The 14,799-nt window shown below is 46.3% G+C and overlaps 1 non-coding gene across 1 annotated transcript; it reads left to right on the forward strand.

Moving 5' to 3' along the window:
• Positions 1-1,537: 1,537 nt before the first annotated feature.
• On the forward strand, positions 1,538-4,377 carry LOC107282018 (uncharacterized). The gene is made up of 4 exons (XR_010734357.1): positions 1,538-2,455; position 3,131; positions 3,464-3,613; positions 3,708-4,377. It is a non-coding gene; the product is annotated as an uncharacterized protein (transcript).
• The last annotated feature ends 10,422 nt before the right edge of the window (positions 4,378-14,799 follow it).

The following is a 14,799-nucleotide window of genomic DNA, read 5'->3' on the forward strand; positions in this document are numbered from 1 at the left end:
TACATTCCGCTAGCAGGTGGAGAGCTGTCTCTTGAGTCTGGCGACATAAAAGGCATGTGGATCCGTTGGGCCAGCCTCTGGTTGCTAGTCTGTCTAATGTCCACACTATGTTTTGGAGTTTCAGCCAGGCAAAGGTCTTGCACTTGCGCGGTGCCCAAGGCCTCCATATCAATGTGTCAAAATTCGACGATGTTGTTGTACCTAGGAGCTGCGCCTTATAGGCTGAGGTGGCCGTGTATTCGCCATGGTTGTTGAGCTTCCAGGTGATCTGGTCTTCATGTTCCATGAAGTGTACATTCCGAACGGCACTCCAAACGGTGATGAGCTGGTCAATCAGATCCATTGTCCATCCTTCGTTTGTTGGTAGAGCAAGGTCGTGCAGCCATTGATCTGCTAAAGCGGCATGTTTGAGGGTCCTGCTCTTTTTCCTAGAGGTCGCGTGGACTAGTGGTGCGACATCCTTCAATCTTCTCCCTTGAAGCCAAGCCAACTCCTAGAACTTCACTTTCGCTCCATCTCCAATTTGTATTGTTGTTGCCACTGCAAACAGTAGCTTGTCAGTTTCATTACAAGGTGTTTCTGACCCCACCAAAGCCTTTTCCGGCGACTTCTATTCGTGCAAGAGCCATCGCAATCAAATAGCCCTTGCGAACTTTTCAAGATTCAGGATACCAAGACCTCCCGAGGCAGTAGGGAGGCAAGTCCGAAATGGTGATTTGTGTGCAGCCGTGCGCGGTCTCTTTGTGCTCTACGACAGCGCCCACATCACCGTCTCGCTCCGCCGCCACAGCGTCGACGTCGGCAAGCAAGCACCACGCCGTGCGCTCGATCTGCCCGTAATCATCACAGACACCTCATAAAGAATATTAGCCATAAATGTGAGCTAGCACCCGTGTCATATCGTCTACCACCAAAAGAATATTAGCCATAATGTGAGCACCCGTGTAAAGTATAGGACTTGAACTTGGGTGGGTTGATTCCACCACAAGTATTCTAATCAGTTGAGCTACACTCACATCGCAAATAGCTACACTTACATAATCAAAGGAAAAGAAGAGAACCATTTCAGCGGGGTACATTCACATTTCGTAGCTTCCTTTCGTGGGAAGTAAAACGCAATAGTAAAACACAACATAGGGCCTATTTAGTTGGTGAAATGAAAATTTCTTGTGTCACATCGGACGTTTGACCAGATGTCGGAAGGGGTTTTCGAACACGAATGAAAAAAACTAATTTCATAACTCGCTTGGAAACTGCGAGACGAATCTTTTAAGCCTAATTAAGCTGTCATTAGCACATGTAGGTTACTGTAGCACTTATAGCTAATTATGGACTAATTAGACTCAAAAGATTTGTAGACTGTGCAATTAGTTTCTCGTTTTATCTATATTTAATACTTTATATATGTGTTTAAAGATTCGATGTGATATTTTTGTGAAAAGTTTTTGGTAACTAAACATGGCTAGCTCGATTTTATCCTCCAACTCGTTGGCTGACCCTATAAAATATCTTGGGGAAGGTTCAAGAAGAAGGCCGTTGGATCATAGCGTCGTCAGCAAGCCACCTCCACCTCCACCTCCACCTCCAAAACAATGGCGACCTCGGGCTCCTCCTCCTCCCCGTCCTCCCCCAAGCGCCAGCGACTGCCGGCCCAGGCGCCACCGCCGCCGCCGCCGCCCAGGACGGACATGCTGATGGCGCTCCCGTCGGACATCCTCGACGACCGCATCCTCGTGCTGCTCCCCTTCCACAAGCTGGTCCGCACCTCCTGCCTCTCCCGCGCGTAGCGCCGCCGCTGGGAGTCGATCAAGAACCTCGAGATCGAGCTGCCCCGTGCCTACTCCGGCGGCGGCCGCGCCCTGTGGCGGTGCGCGCGGCCCGTCCGCGGCTTCCGCGCCCGCGTCGCCCGCCGCGACGTCTTCCGAGCCGCCCGCTGGCTCCGCGCCATGGCGCGGAAGGGCGTCCAGGATCTCAGCCTGGAGTTCTCGTTAGGCCGTAAGCCGTGCCGCCTTCCCGGACCCGCCCTCTTCTCCTGCGCCGCACTCGTCCGCCTCGACCTCGAGCAATGCGACATGCCGGCGGCGCCGCCGGGCTTTCCGGGCTTCCCCAACCTCGAGCGCCTCGACCTCGTGTATGTCACCCTCCCGTTCGCCGGTGCCGGCACGCAGCTCGAACACCTCATCGTCGCGGCGGAGAAACTCGCCGTGCTCAAGTTGTCACTCGTGATCACCACCACCGGCGGCGGCGTGGACACGTGGGCCATCAGAGCGCCCAAACTCCGGGAACTCTTCATCACCATGGCGATGGGTGACGACAACGGCTGCCGAATACCAATGCCGCTCCCCATGCTGGAGGAGGCGACCATCTCATTCGATCGCCTCTTCGGAACCCAAGACTTCCTCGATGCTTTCCAGAATATTTCTACTGTCAATAAGCTCTGTTTCATCAGTGATAAGTTACGACGTCAAACCATTTGAATACCTCGTTGGATCCCAATTTTCATTACACGCCTATCTTTGCTTGCCTCATTGTCTGCTTGTGAATCCCATGTACATGTTCATCCACATTTATGAATTTTAGTTACCTCATTTACACAGGTAATTTGCAGACTTGATTGGGGGCACTGCTGATCTCATTTATGTCTTGTATATATGTAGTATGTTCTGCATTTCCACTGAGTTTCACTCACTAACACAGTAACACTGCAACTGCTATCAGGGGCGGATCCAACGTGGGTGCAGGGGGGACTCGTGTGCCCCCTACACCCACAAGACTCATGAATACCCCCTGGAGCACCCCTTCAATTTTTTCACCATGAATGATAAACTAAAGATCTCTAGATTGCTGTAGGTTGAAGAAATTGTGTAATTGAGCCCCCCTAATTTTTTGTTCTTGGATCCGCACCTGACTGCTATAGTAGCTCACGAGTCATTTCCCTGAACTGACTATTTTCAGACTGGCGTGAAGTACCTTGCGTCATGGCCTTGATGATGATGAATACTCCTTCTCAGAACAAAAGGTGTATTCATCATCATTTTCTGAGAAGGACTGATCTCTCTCCTAAATTTTGGTTGTGATAGTTGTCGGAGGACAATTCTTTTACTGCTTCTAGTTCACCTTGATTGCTCAGAGTAAGGCTGTTGGGATGATCTAACTTGTTTTTGGATAGAAAGTAGTATTTTGACAACTTAATTACAGTTTGACTGAATTGGTCAATGTGAAACTCGGAGATTGTAGAGATGGTATGTCGTGTTTTGGCAAATGTGAATTGAAGACATGTACTCCTATACAAATCCCAACATTGCTGACAATATGGCTCTTAGGTTCTGAAAATGAAGCTTCAAGAACCTTTCTAACTACAGGATCATGGTGTAATATTTGAATGTTTGCTTAGATTAGTAGGTCGATGCAAACTTGCACCATGGACATATGTCAGGCCTAACTATGTTCTTATGATTTTCAGTTCAACATTAATATGCTGGAGGGAATTACTTGCAAGTTTGAGAACATAAGGGAAGCCCGCCTGACCATAGATTTTGGCCAACGCTCAAATGTTCTATCGTTAGCTTCTTTACTGAAGTTTGCTCCGCACATTGAACACCTTTGCATTTCGGTAATATTAGATTCACACCTTCAACTGATATGTTACAATTTAAAGACATCTCTTGGTCAAGTGAGTTAATTAAAATTTTACCCTTGTTTTGTAGATTGCTTATTCAGAATGGGATGAAGATGAGATTGATGAAGACCCTCTGAATTCCGAAGATGAGATTGACGAAGACCCCCTGAATTCAGAAGATGAGATTGATGAAGACTCCCTGAGTTCTGAAGATGAGATTTATGAATACTTCCTGAATTCTGAGATAAGCAGCTACTTGTTTGCAAGCCTCAAATATGTTTCCCTGACTGAAGTCAAGGTGAAGGACAACTCAAATCAAATGTGCTTTATGAAGCATTTACTATCCAAAGCAAGATCTCTTCAAACATTTGATGTCACTTTCGTCTGTGACGATGAAAGCAACGAATGGTATGGAAATGCATGGGGAGAATTAATGGAGTGCCAAAAGGCTTCACTCCCAAGTTGTGTTGACATCAAAACTGATAATAGACTACTGATAAGTCAGACACATCCTGCTGTTGATGCTGCCTTCGTATTATGGAAGAAATACTTCGGAACTTGCTATACTGTCTAGATTCTAGATGAGGCTGTTCTTGTGCAACCAGCTGCTTGTTTTCCTTCTCGAGAAGGCAGAGAGTTGTACATAAAGAAGCTAGTCGATGGAGTATCAGACTTTGTTTGTGGGACACTACGATTTTCTAGATGTTTACACTGATATAGCATGTGGTGGTATTTTTGAATGGCAGGCTGATTTGGTACGATACTCGATCAAGGGAGTTGTGGATATGCAGGCTACAAATTTCTCTCTTTTTACCTTGTCATGTTAACCTAGCTATAGAGTCTTATTAATGGATATATCTGTTGTCAATGTTCTAGAGTATAAAAGATGCTGCGATGCTAGATGCTAACAGGAGCACTACTGGAAAAAGTGTTTTTCCAGGCGGGCCAATCACCATTTCGCAGGCGGGCAAGCGGCCTGCAACTTAACGACTGTAAAAATATTTGATTTTCGCAGACGTGTAACTGATCCGCCTGCAAAAATAGCTTCCAACGCTAAAAAAATATGGGCAGCTATTGCCGTTTCTGGTGGTAGCTTCCCGTTCCTAATACAGTTCCCACCCATTCCCTATCCGTTCCTAATACAGTTCCTACCCATTCCCCATCTAATCCAGTGAATCCAAATCCAACAGAGAAGCAACAGAGAAGTCACCAGTTCATCCAAAATTCAGTTTCACATGCACCAGCCATATTTCAGTTTCACAAGAATCAATTCAAGCAAAGAAAGAAAACAAAATCACATGTAAAATCATTCCTAAAATCACTTTATACATATAGCTCATCCATCTTCATCAGCAAAAACTCTCACATCAACGGGAGGGAGGGAGGGGCCGGGAGCCATCGTCCGCCACCGTCGCCTCACGGCCGCGCCCCGCCGTCGTCCGCCCCATCGCCGCCAGGAGGGAGAGAGGGGCTGGGGCCTTCGCCCGCTGCCGCGCCCTGCCGTCATCCGCCGCTGCCGCCGCCGCACCTCAACCCTCCTCGCCGCCGCCGCCGCCATGTCTGACGATAGAGGGAGGGGAGCTCCGCCGGCTACCGCCCTCTCCCGCCCCCCTCCGGCCAGATTTGGGAGGGAGGGGCCGGCCCGCCGGCCACTGCTCTCCCCCCGCCCTCCTCCGGCCAGATCTGGGAGGGAGGGGCCGGGAGCCGCGCCGCCTCAACCCTCCTTGCCGCTGCCGCCCTCCACCGCCACCGCCCGCAGCCGCTGCCACTGGGAGCACACGCCGCCACCGCCGGTAGCCGCCGCCGCCTCCGGCCGGCGGCCGGGGAGAGCAGGAGAGGTGAGGGGAGGGGAGAGGCCGGTGAGAGGAGAGGTGTGGAGGGGAGGCCGGGAGGAGAAGTGTTGAGGGAGATAGAGAAATGAGTGATGGGGAGAGGGTGGGAGGAGGAGATAAGGAGTAAAGATTTTTTTTTTTTGCTAGGTACGATTTTTGTAGGCTGACCACATAAGATTCGTCTCGCAGGCGGAGAGCGAACTTCACCCTGATTTATATTTTTGTAGATGGTTATTTGGTTCTAAGGGTCATGTCCACCTGCGAAAAAAGACCCCTACGCCGGGAAAAATACTTTTTCTAGTAGTATATACTAACAGGAGCATTTTTCATGTTGTCACCGTCCGTAGTTTACAAATATGGTGAGCTTTTTTGAGATCGTGTGGCAACAGGAAACGTCTATGGGTTGAGATATATATATGCTCAAGGTTCATACTTCTATGTAGATATCAAAAGCCACAATAAAATATGCTCCCTCCTGATTCTAACGTTTGACGCCATTGATTTTTCTTATTCAAAATTTAAAGCAAAAATATAAGTCATGCTCATAATATATTTAATGATTAAACAAGTCACTATAAAATAAAAGGTAATTGTGTAATTTTTAAATAAGGTGAATGGTCAAACACCTGAAAAAAATCAACATATCAAATATTAAAAAAAAATATGTCTCGTTGAAAGTTGAATATTTGCTTATTGATGTAGGGTGTATGTTAATAGGACTGACTGTGTACGCATTTTGTAAAGAGAGAGCAGACTCTTGAGCTATTTTTGCATTATTGCGTTGGTGCGCCGCACCACAGGCCGCGGCTAACATGCGTAACGACGCAAGTATACTTTATGACGAGGAATTAGGTCCTAATCTTACAATAGGTATTGGATTGGTCGATTTTGGAGACTGATGTTGATAATCCAAAGGCTCCAACCAGATTGATCAAACCTCTCCCAATCACTACACCACTTATCCGTTATCAACCAAGCCAAAACGCGATTGACCTCCCCAATAAAGCTATCTGTTGCAAACAAATTAAGTACACAAGCAAACGAGTAGAAGATGCAATCTAAATATATTGTGAATACAAGATGAATATCTCTAACACCTTGAACATTTTTGATTTAAAATATGGAAACAAAAATTTGGAATAATAAAAAAATTTGAAAGTCCATAGTGCTGGTATTCTTTGGATTTTTTTTTCATGTTATGCCAATGCCAAATTGAATCAAATAAGAAATTAAATTTCAAATTCTAAATCTATTTATGGAATTCAAATAATATTTTTTTAAAGAGCCAGATTATAAATTAATACCATTTAAGAAAGTATTTTGCAAATAAAAGCAAATATTAATTACTTTACTAAGAGCCATTTCTATGAATTAATATCATTTAAGGAATTATTTTACAAATAAATGAACATATTAATTTAAACCTTTGTAAACTAAAATTATTTGAGAAAATCAATTTCACGTTTTTAAAGCTAAAGTCTAACTTTGCTCCCTAGTGGGCCTAGCCTAGCAGTTTTCTTAAGGCAAATTTAGTTACAGGACATCACGACTTCGTGGTTTTAGCTGTAGCATACCACGTGAGGTGACTTTTGGGGGAAGACACTCTCAAATGTTTGATATTTGCTGGTGGACACCGCACTCATTAAAATTATAATTTTTGGTTGAAAAGGAGAGAGAAATCGCGTGAAATATCAAAAATACCCATGGGCCTACTCTCATATCTCTCTTCTTTTCTCTCTCTATCTTCCTCCGTCCAGTGTCGCACTGCGAGGCGAGGCGGGGCACGATGGCTCGCGGCGACGCTGTGCGGAGTGTGTTCGGCTACGACTCTCGTCGCACCTCCGGCGCGGGCGACGCAAAGCCTGTGGAAGCCCGCGAGGGAGAAGCGGTGGATGTCGTGGAGGCGTGCGAGTCGTGGAGGCGTGCGCGACGCTGGAAGGAGGAATATAGAGAGAAAAGAAGAGAGATAGGAGAGCTGACATTGGGCCCAAGGATATTTTTCACATTTCACGCGATTTCTCTCTCCTATTCAACCAGAAATTATTATTTTTAATGAGCGCGGTGTCCACCAGCAAATATCCAACATTTGAGAGTGTCTTCCCCAAAAGTCACTTCACACGGTGTTCTACAGCTAAAACCACGAAGTTGCAATGTCCTATAGCAAAATGTGCCTTTTCTTAAAAGTTTGGTCCCTTAACACTTCCTTTTCCTCGTCTCTTTATTTCTTCCCTACCTTGCCCAGCCCAGGCCGGCGCAGCCTACCAGCACTGCCCCTCTTACCTAGCTAGCGACCAAGCCGAGCCGACACCGCGGCTCATTCCTCTCTCCCTCCGAAGCCCTGACGCTATCGCTCGCTACTGTCGCCGTACCAGATGGAGCCCATTGCCATCATATCGCCAGCGAGCTCGCCGCTAGAGTCCGCCCCATCCACTGCACCTCGACACCGTCAGAAAATGCCGAGCCGCGCCCTAAACGTAGCCGTATCGCCGAGCCGTCACTACCCCTAGCTCCGCGCGCCGTGCCCCTCCCTTGTTCTCCCCGCATGTCGTGCCATATGACATAGGCCTGCGCACAACAGTGCCGTGACGCGATGGACGTACGAGGCTCGGTTGCCAACGCATCACGCACCGCCTCCCATGTGTTGCGCGCTAGACGACAAAGAGCCGACGCAGTGGTCAATCTCGTTCAACACACCGCACCCGCCCTCATCTCCGAGTCGTTCTCGCACGGGATTCGTGCGACCAGTGGACACCGACCATCACGTCGCCTGTCCCAACCTCCCGTACCCACGCTCATAGTGGAAAAACCCGGACCGGTAGATGACCCGGTCACCCCTCCTGGTTCACCGATCTGACGGTCCGAATGTGAACCGGCCAGTTGAACCGCGGTTCATTAAGTACATGTAACATAAGTATTTCCATATTGACTCATACATTCGGCTGATAGAATGGCTATGGGAGTTGCCTTCCAACCAATCGACCAGGGGTAAAATCAAGCCTAAGCTTGCAGATGTTGGCATTTATTACGATCACAGATAAAATCCGCAAGCGCACGGATATACCGATGTAGCACTTCCAAGGGTATCGAATCCAAGGGAACGTGTGTGGTCAGATCTTCCTCCGGTTCATCTAAGGACACCAAGCAAATGATAGGCCAGGATAGAGATAATTTTCTAGTGAGAAACAGTGTCTAGGGAAATCTTAACTGTAATCCTAATGCAATACTTTAGGCACTAGCAACCCCCTGTTCCCAGATGTCGCTCTACTACGTACCGGACAGGAAGGACTTAAGTGATCTTGAGGGCTGTCACCACCTCTACACCTACCTCAAACGTACTGTGGGATACGCAACAATTACTGGATAACAATTACCTAAACACCACGTCTAAGCAATTAATATCTACTTTAGTGTTTATAACTCACCAAAGCAATCACTATATTTTAGTTAATTATAGTGAACAATAATCCCATATGCTACTTAGGAACTAACCAAGAGATAATTCTCACAAGATAAATCTAAATTACTCAGGTAGAATGTTATATTGAATTCAGAGTAATAAACAGAATAAAAGAAACAGAAGAAGATTACCAACAACTCCGGAATTCTTCCGACTTCTTCTACTCTACTCTCTTCCTATTCTAGTAAACAATATAGTACAATAGAGTGTCACGCCCAGAAATTCACTAGTAATTTCCGAACTTATTTGTGCATTAAATCCTCGTCCAGGAATCAGCCGAGGTACACAAACTGACAATTTAATATACAGATTCATCAATATAATACGTTACATACTTACAAAAGAAAAGAAAACTGCAACGGAATTACGGTCTAGCGAAGCTCCGGCTCCACTCTCACAGGCAGCTCAACTGGGCTATAAGCCAAACGCCTTCTCCTTCGCAACTTGTCTTCAACTGAGATTTGATTGATTATTGCAAGGTGAGCATATGACATACTCAGCAAGCCATACAGCAAATATGCAAGTGCACAAGAATACCAAAGGATGGCATAATATAGGGCTCATTTGCAAAAGCAGCATTTAGCAAACAATTTGAGAATTCTAAAACGATAGAGTAATTAATCATCAATATTAATCAATCATTTAAAAGCACACTCATGCTGCACAGGCCCAACCATCCTGAACAACCGTACCCGGCTGCACAGATCTATCTCCAAACCAGGAATGTACCATTCCAAACCAGGAGCTAAATTAATTACCATCAATTACCACATTATTATTAATGAGTAGTGTGGGACTAATCACGAAAGACATTGTTCGACCCGCCCATAACCGCGGGCACGGCTATTCGAATAGTTTTACTCTGGCCAGAGGTGTACCACTGTACCCACAAGACACAACCCACCGTCATGTCACCATGTCCGTGCAGACACGTCACCATGGCGAGTGATTGTGACAAGACCCCTCGCATAACTCAACTCAAAGCAGTGCACCGTTCCTGGATCATAATCACCCCCTTATAAAACAAGGCATGGATTCCCCAGCGATCACCGTGGGCTTATTTCCGCCACTTCTCAGTCTGGTGCTCCGCAATGAGCCTTGTTATACAAAGTGTCCAGCCGTTGTCCATTCTGGCTTGTGGTTGGCATGGTTAATGTTTCACAACCGAAACTCGTGAACCGGTCCTTAATTGTCATGAGCACGACCATCAAAACCATGTGCTCACAACCCACCTTTATCAAGTTTTAGTTGGCAAATTAATTAATTAACCAATCACGATTAGCCATCGTGAGCTATCATTAAATATCCATCATTAAGTAATAGTAAAACATTAGTTATCCTAATTGTGTGCTAATGTTTCTAAGCATGGCTAAGCAATTATATCTAATATATCTAGTTGAACCAATATATAAATCCAACTAGTCAAATTATAATAACCCAAGGTATCAAGGAATAGAGTAATCAATGCAAATTGGCCATACTAAGGAATAATTCACACCACCCGGTGACATTCGAAAATAAATGCACAGTTGAAATAAATAGAGAATTTAAATATAGGATCAACATGCTCAAAGGAATTGTGTTTGGGATCTGTGTGACTTGCCTTGCAATATTCGGTCTTCAATTAATCTTCTTGAACACTTCCGGCGCACTCGCGAACCTTCGAAACGACGGAAACGACAAGCTAACACGCAAAATGAGGAAAAAGACTAAAATAAACCAGATAAACAATACATATAAAGTAAACAAACATGCAGATCATAATTTTAGATGAATTATGAGACTTGAACGGCCTCATTCTGACTTCATATGAATTAATTATGAATTTTTAAAGATTAAACCGGATTAAAGCATTTATATGGATTTTAATTGAATTATGACGCAATAAGGAATTATTTTTGAAAAGGAAAAGAGATTTATTGCGTCATCAAAGACGATCCACGGTAAACCGGGTTCACAGAGACGGTCTACGAAACCAACGGCCGAGATCTAATCTAAGCCAAACGGACAGCCGAGATCGATCCGGTCCACCACGGGTCTACGGCTGACGAAGCGCTGACGTCGACGATGACGTCATCACCGGCGGCGGCTTCGGCACCCCATGCTCGACAGCGAACGGCGGCGAGGCGGCGCAAACGGAGGGCACCAACGCGTAGAGCTCGGCTCGGCGAACTTACCAGCGGCTTGGACGACGGCAAACGACGACGGATGACGACGGCGGTGAGGTTGAAGCGGCGGCGGTCTTCGGGGCGGCGGTGACGGCGGTGCTCTAGCGGGAAACGGCGGCAACGGAGGGGTGGACGAGGTGCTGCTCCTCCTCACGATGCTGAAGAAGGAGACGGCGATCGACGGCGACGACCGAAGCGACGGCGGCGCCCGACTGGACACCCGCCGGCGGCGACGACGCAAAGAACCACGCGGAGGCGGCGCTAGAGAAGGCGGCAAGCTAGGGCGAAGGTGGCAGCGGATAGAGGAGGTCCCGGGGATCCTTTTATAGGGGCTAGGAGGCGGCGACGGAGGCCCACGGCGACCGGCGGCGAGACGGAAGGTTTTAGGGTTTCGAAAGAGAAACTAACCAAATCGGCATTGAATCCGACGATTTCCAAACGAATTAGCTCGGGTTTCCTAAAGAGAAAAGGAATGGGAGATCAAGGAGATTATTTCCCCTCAATTGATTTGGCCGCAGAAGGAAGGAGGCGGCCGGATTTGGAAGGAGATCGGCGGCTTGTGGCGCGGCTAGGAGCGGCCGGAGGTTGAAGACGACTGACAGGTCGGCACCGAGAGAGAGAGGAGGGAGGGACGGCGGACTGGGCCGGCTGGGCCGGACGCAAGCAGGCCGAGGAGAGGGAGAGAGAGAGACTTGGGCCGACTTTCGGCCCAAAGCCAAAAGGGAGATTTTAAAACCTTTTTCTATTTAAATTATTCATGAAATGATATTCCATTGATTAAAAATACTTCCTTGGCTCAAATAAATCCCAGAAATATCTAGGAACTATAGAAACAAGAGAAGTATTTAACAAAATTTTATCTAGCCCACTTTTATATTGAGATTTAACAAATTAAAATTAGATCTTCTCTTTTAGGCTTTTAAGATCATTTCTAATAATTCCTTTTAAACAACAATTTATAATTTAAGGATTTTTAAACAAGAAAAGCACTTAACATAATTATAATTAGCTCATTAATTGATTAACTAATTACTGAACTGTTCTTTGTATCATTTAGGAATTGAGCTCTGAAAAATCCGAGAAAATTTCAGAGAGTATAATTAATCATGGAGAATTTATTAAAATTTAAATCCATTCATGCTTTAAATTTAGGAAATTTTATTTCCCACATTTAACTTCACTTGTAAATTAATGAACATTTAATATAAATTCTATTAATAATTTATTAAATAATTTATAAATCCTAAAATGAAAAAAATCAAGCTGTGACATAGAGCCTCTTATAATTCAGCTCAAGCTTGGAAGTGTGTGTTGAATTGAGTGAAGTGAGGTCTATTTATAGGGCAGTTATGACGGTTGTGAGAAGGAGAAAAGTCCGAACTGCCATGCAACCGTCATTAGGAGAGCATCTGGAGCGTCCATGCCAAACCCCAGGATCAACGGTGATTAGGGGGGTTTGGCCGAACCTGGGTTGGGCCCTCCTGGCCTGGCCTTCGGTCGGTGGACTCCCTGGACCCTCCTATGTTCATTTCTCGGAGTTTTGGGCTGATTCACTGGTATTTTGATGAAGTTCACAACACATCCTTGTAGGGATACACATTTCTCCTCACTTTAGTCTGATTTTCCTCTCAACTTAGGGTTTATCATCTGCATACAAATATATACCAACACTTGTGGAATATGTGAGATTAAGCACCTATAATTATGTTGGATGTTTTATTATCCGAACTTTATGCGGATGTTGGTGGTATAGAATTGGCATTTAACAATCGCCAACAGCAGACAAGTATGGCCCAAATAAATGGGCCGTCGTGCGGCCCATTCATTCACTGACCCAGTCCGACCGAAGGCGGTTTATTGTCCGGTTCATAACAAAACTGGCCGGTTCAAGCGGTCTGATTGTCTGAAGCGGTTCAATTGCATGTCCGGTCTTTCTATTCGACCGAACCGTGCCAAACTCTGGTTCCAGTTGAATCGCCGGTCCGGTCCAGTTTTTTCCACTACGCCCACGCGCGTCAACCACAGTTTCGCATAGCATCGTGGCCCTACCGCTGCCACATGCCCGCACACCACCTTGTAGCCTTGGCCATGCCTGGTGCAGTGCGACATTGTGCGTTCGCATGAGAGCGGGGCTCATCCACGTCGCACCACCCACCATCCTCACTCCCTTGTACAGTTGTACCACCCCACCTCTTCCCTTCGCCTAGAACTAGAAGCCATCACCACTCCCCCCCTGCGCTAGGGCTATAAAAGCCACCGCAAGCTCTTTTTTGTCCTCCTTTTGCATCGATCACCTTCACCATCATGCCAGTCTACCCAGCTACTCATGGCACCCGATCGAACACTTCGCACATGCTTGGAGCCGTGCCACCCAAACCCGCGTACCACTCCGTTTTGCCTAGCCATCCTTAATTGCCACTTCGGGTTGCCTCTCCATGGCAACACTAAAGTCGGAGCAAGCAAGAAATAGCATCACGTGGATGAATCGCTCACGCACGACGATTACGATGATTCCGTAGCCGCATGGGACAACGGACGAACTGCGGCCAATCAAACCTCATCGTTGTTTTGCCGCGGGAGTGTGGACGATTCGCGAGCTCAGTAGTCCCCAACCGAAACTTCTTCAGCCATCATTTTCCCTCCGTCGCTGCCCGGTGTGCCACTCCTCGGCTACTGCTCGGTGAGAATCCGGTCGCCTTTCCTTCCCTTCTTCCTCGCTCGCCGCTTTGCCTGGATGTCGCAGCCTACAACAGTGTTGGCACGTCCGAAATTGGCGTGCCGCTACTCTCGCGCACCCACGCCTTGGCACGCCTGTGCTATGCCCGGGTGTGTGCCACCCCTACCAACCAACTGCCACCTGTAAGGTGCCCCCGGCCGAGCTCAGGAACGTGTTGACGAAAAATCCGCTCTCGGCCGATGATGCTTGGTGCGAACTAAGTGGATGAACACAACAGCTTAGGAGATCCGCTTAGCGCCAGTACAGGTTCAAAATATTGATGAGATGCGAGCGTGCTAGTCAGTTTGATCTTGCACCTAACAAGATGGATAAATATGTTGAACACCAAAGAGCCGATCGGCTGACAATCCGATGGAGTAATTTCAACCGATGCTGGTACTAGCCGATGTCGATAGGGTTTTGAGCAATCGGCTATATGTCCAATGCATATAATGATACTTGATGTAAATAACAATATAAAGACAATTGGCTAATGATAATGTAATAAAACAATAATATAATCCAATAGAAATCAATCGACTAATAATGATATAAAGGAAAAAACATTAATCTGAAGGTTGAAGCATACATCGGCTAGAGATCCAATGTTGTTAAATCCAAACGATTAGATAAACAGTAAAACATTTGTTGCGATCGGCTAAATCTAACTTGTATGTAATCCTTATAAGCCGATGCAACGTCTAGATAACTCATCGGCTAAAACCCCGATGAAACCTTTATTGGCAATCAAAAAGCAGACTAGAGATCATGGTTCTAAGCATGACTTAGTAGATCAAACCCAATTTTTTTTTGAGACAAAGAGGCTAAAGCCTCCGATATATTACTTTAAAAGGCTGGATACAATGCCAGATTTACAGGATGTCCCCTTGGGAAAATATAATTTACATAAAAGTCATGTTTTTGCAAAGAAGGACAAAAGCTAGGATAAGAAAAGCAATCAAGTCCTTCTTCTTCCATAGACCTTCATAGCTGCCCTGTAGGAGTTG

Source organism: Oryza sativa, chromosome 8, assembly GCF_034140825.1.
Source record: "Oryza sativa Japonica Group chromosome 8, ASM3414082v1".
In the NCBI taxonomy this organism is placed as follows: Eukaryota; Viridiplantae; Streptophyta; class Magnoliopsida; order Poales; family Poaceae; genus Oryza; species Oryza sativa.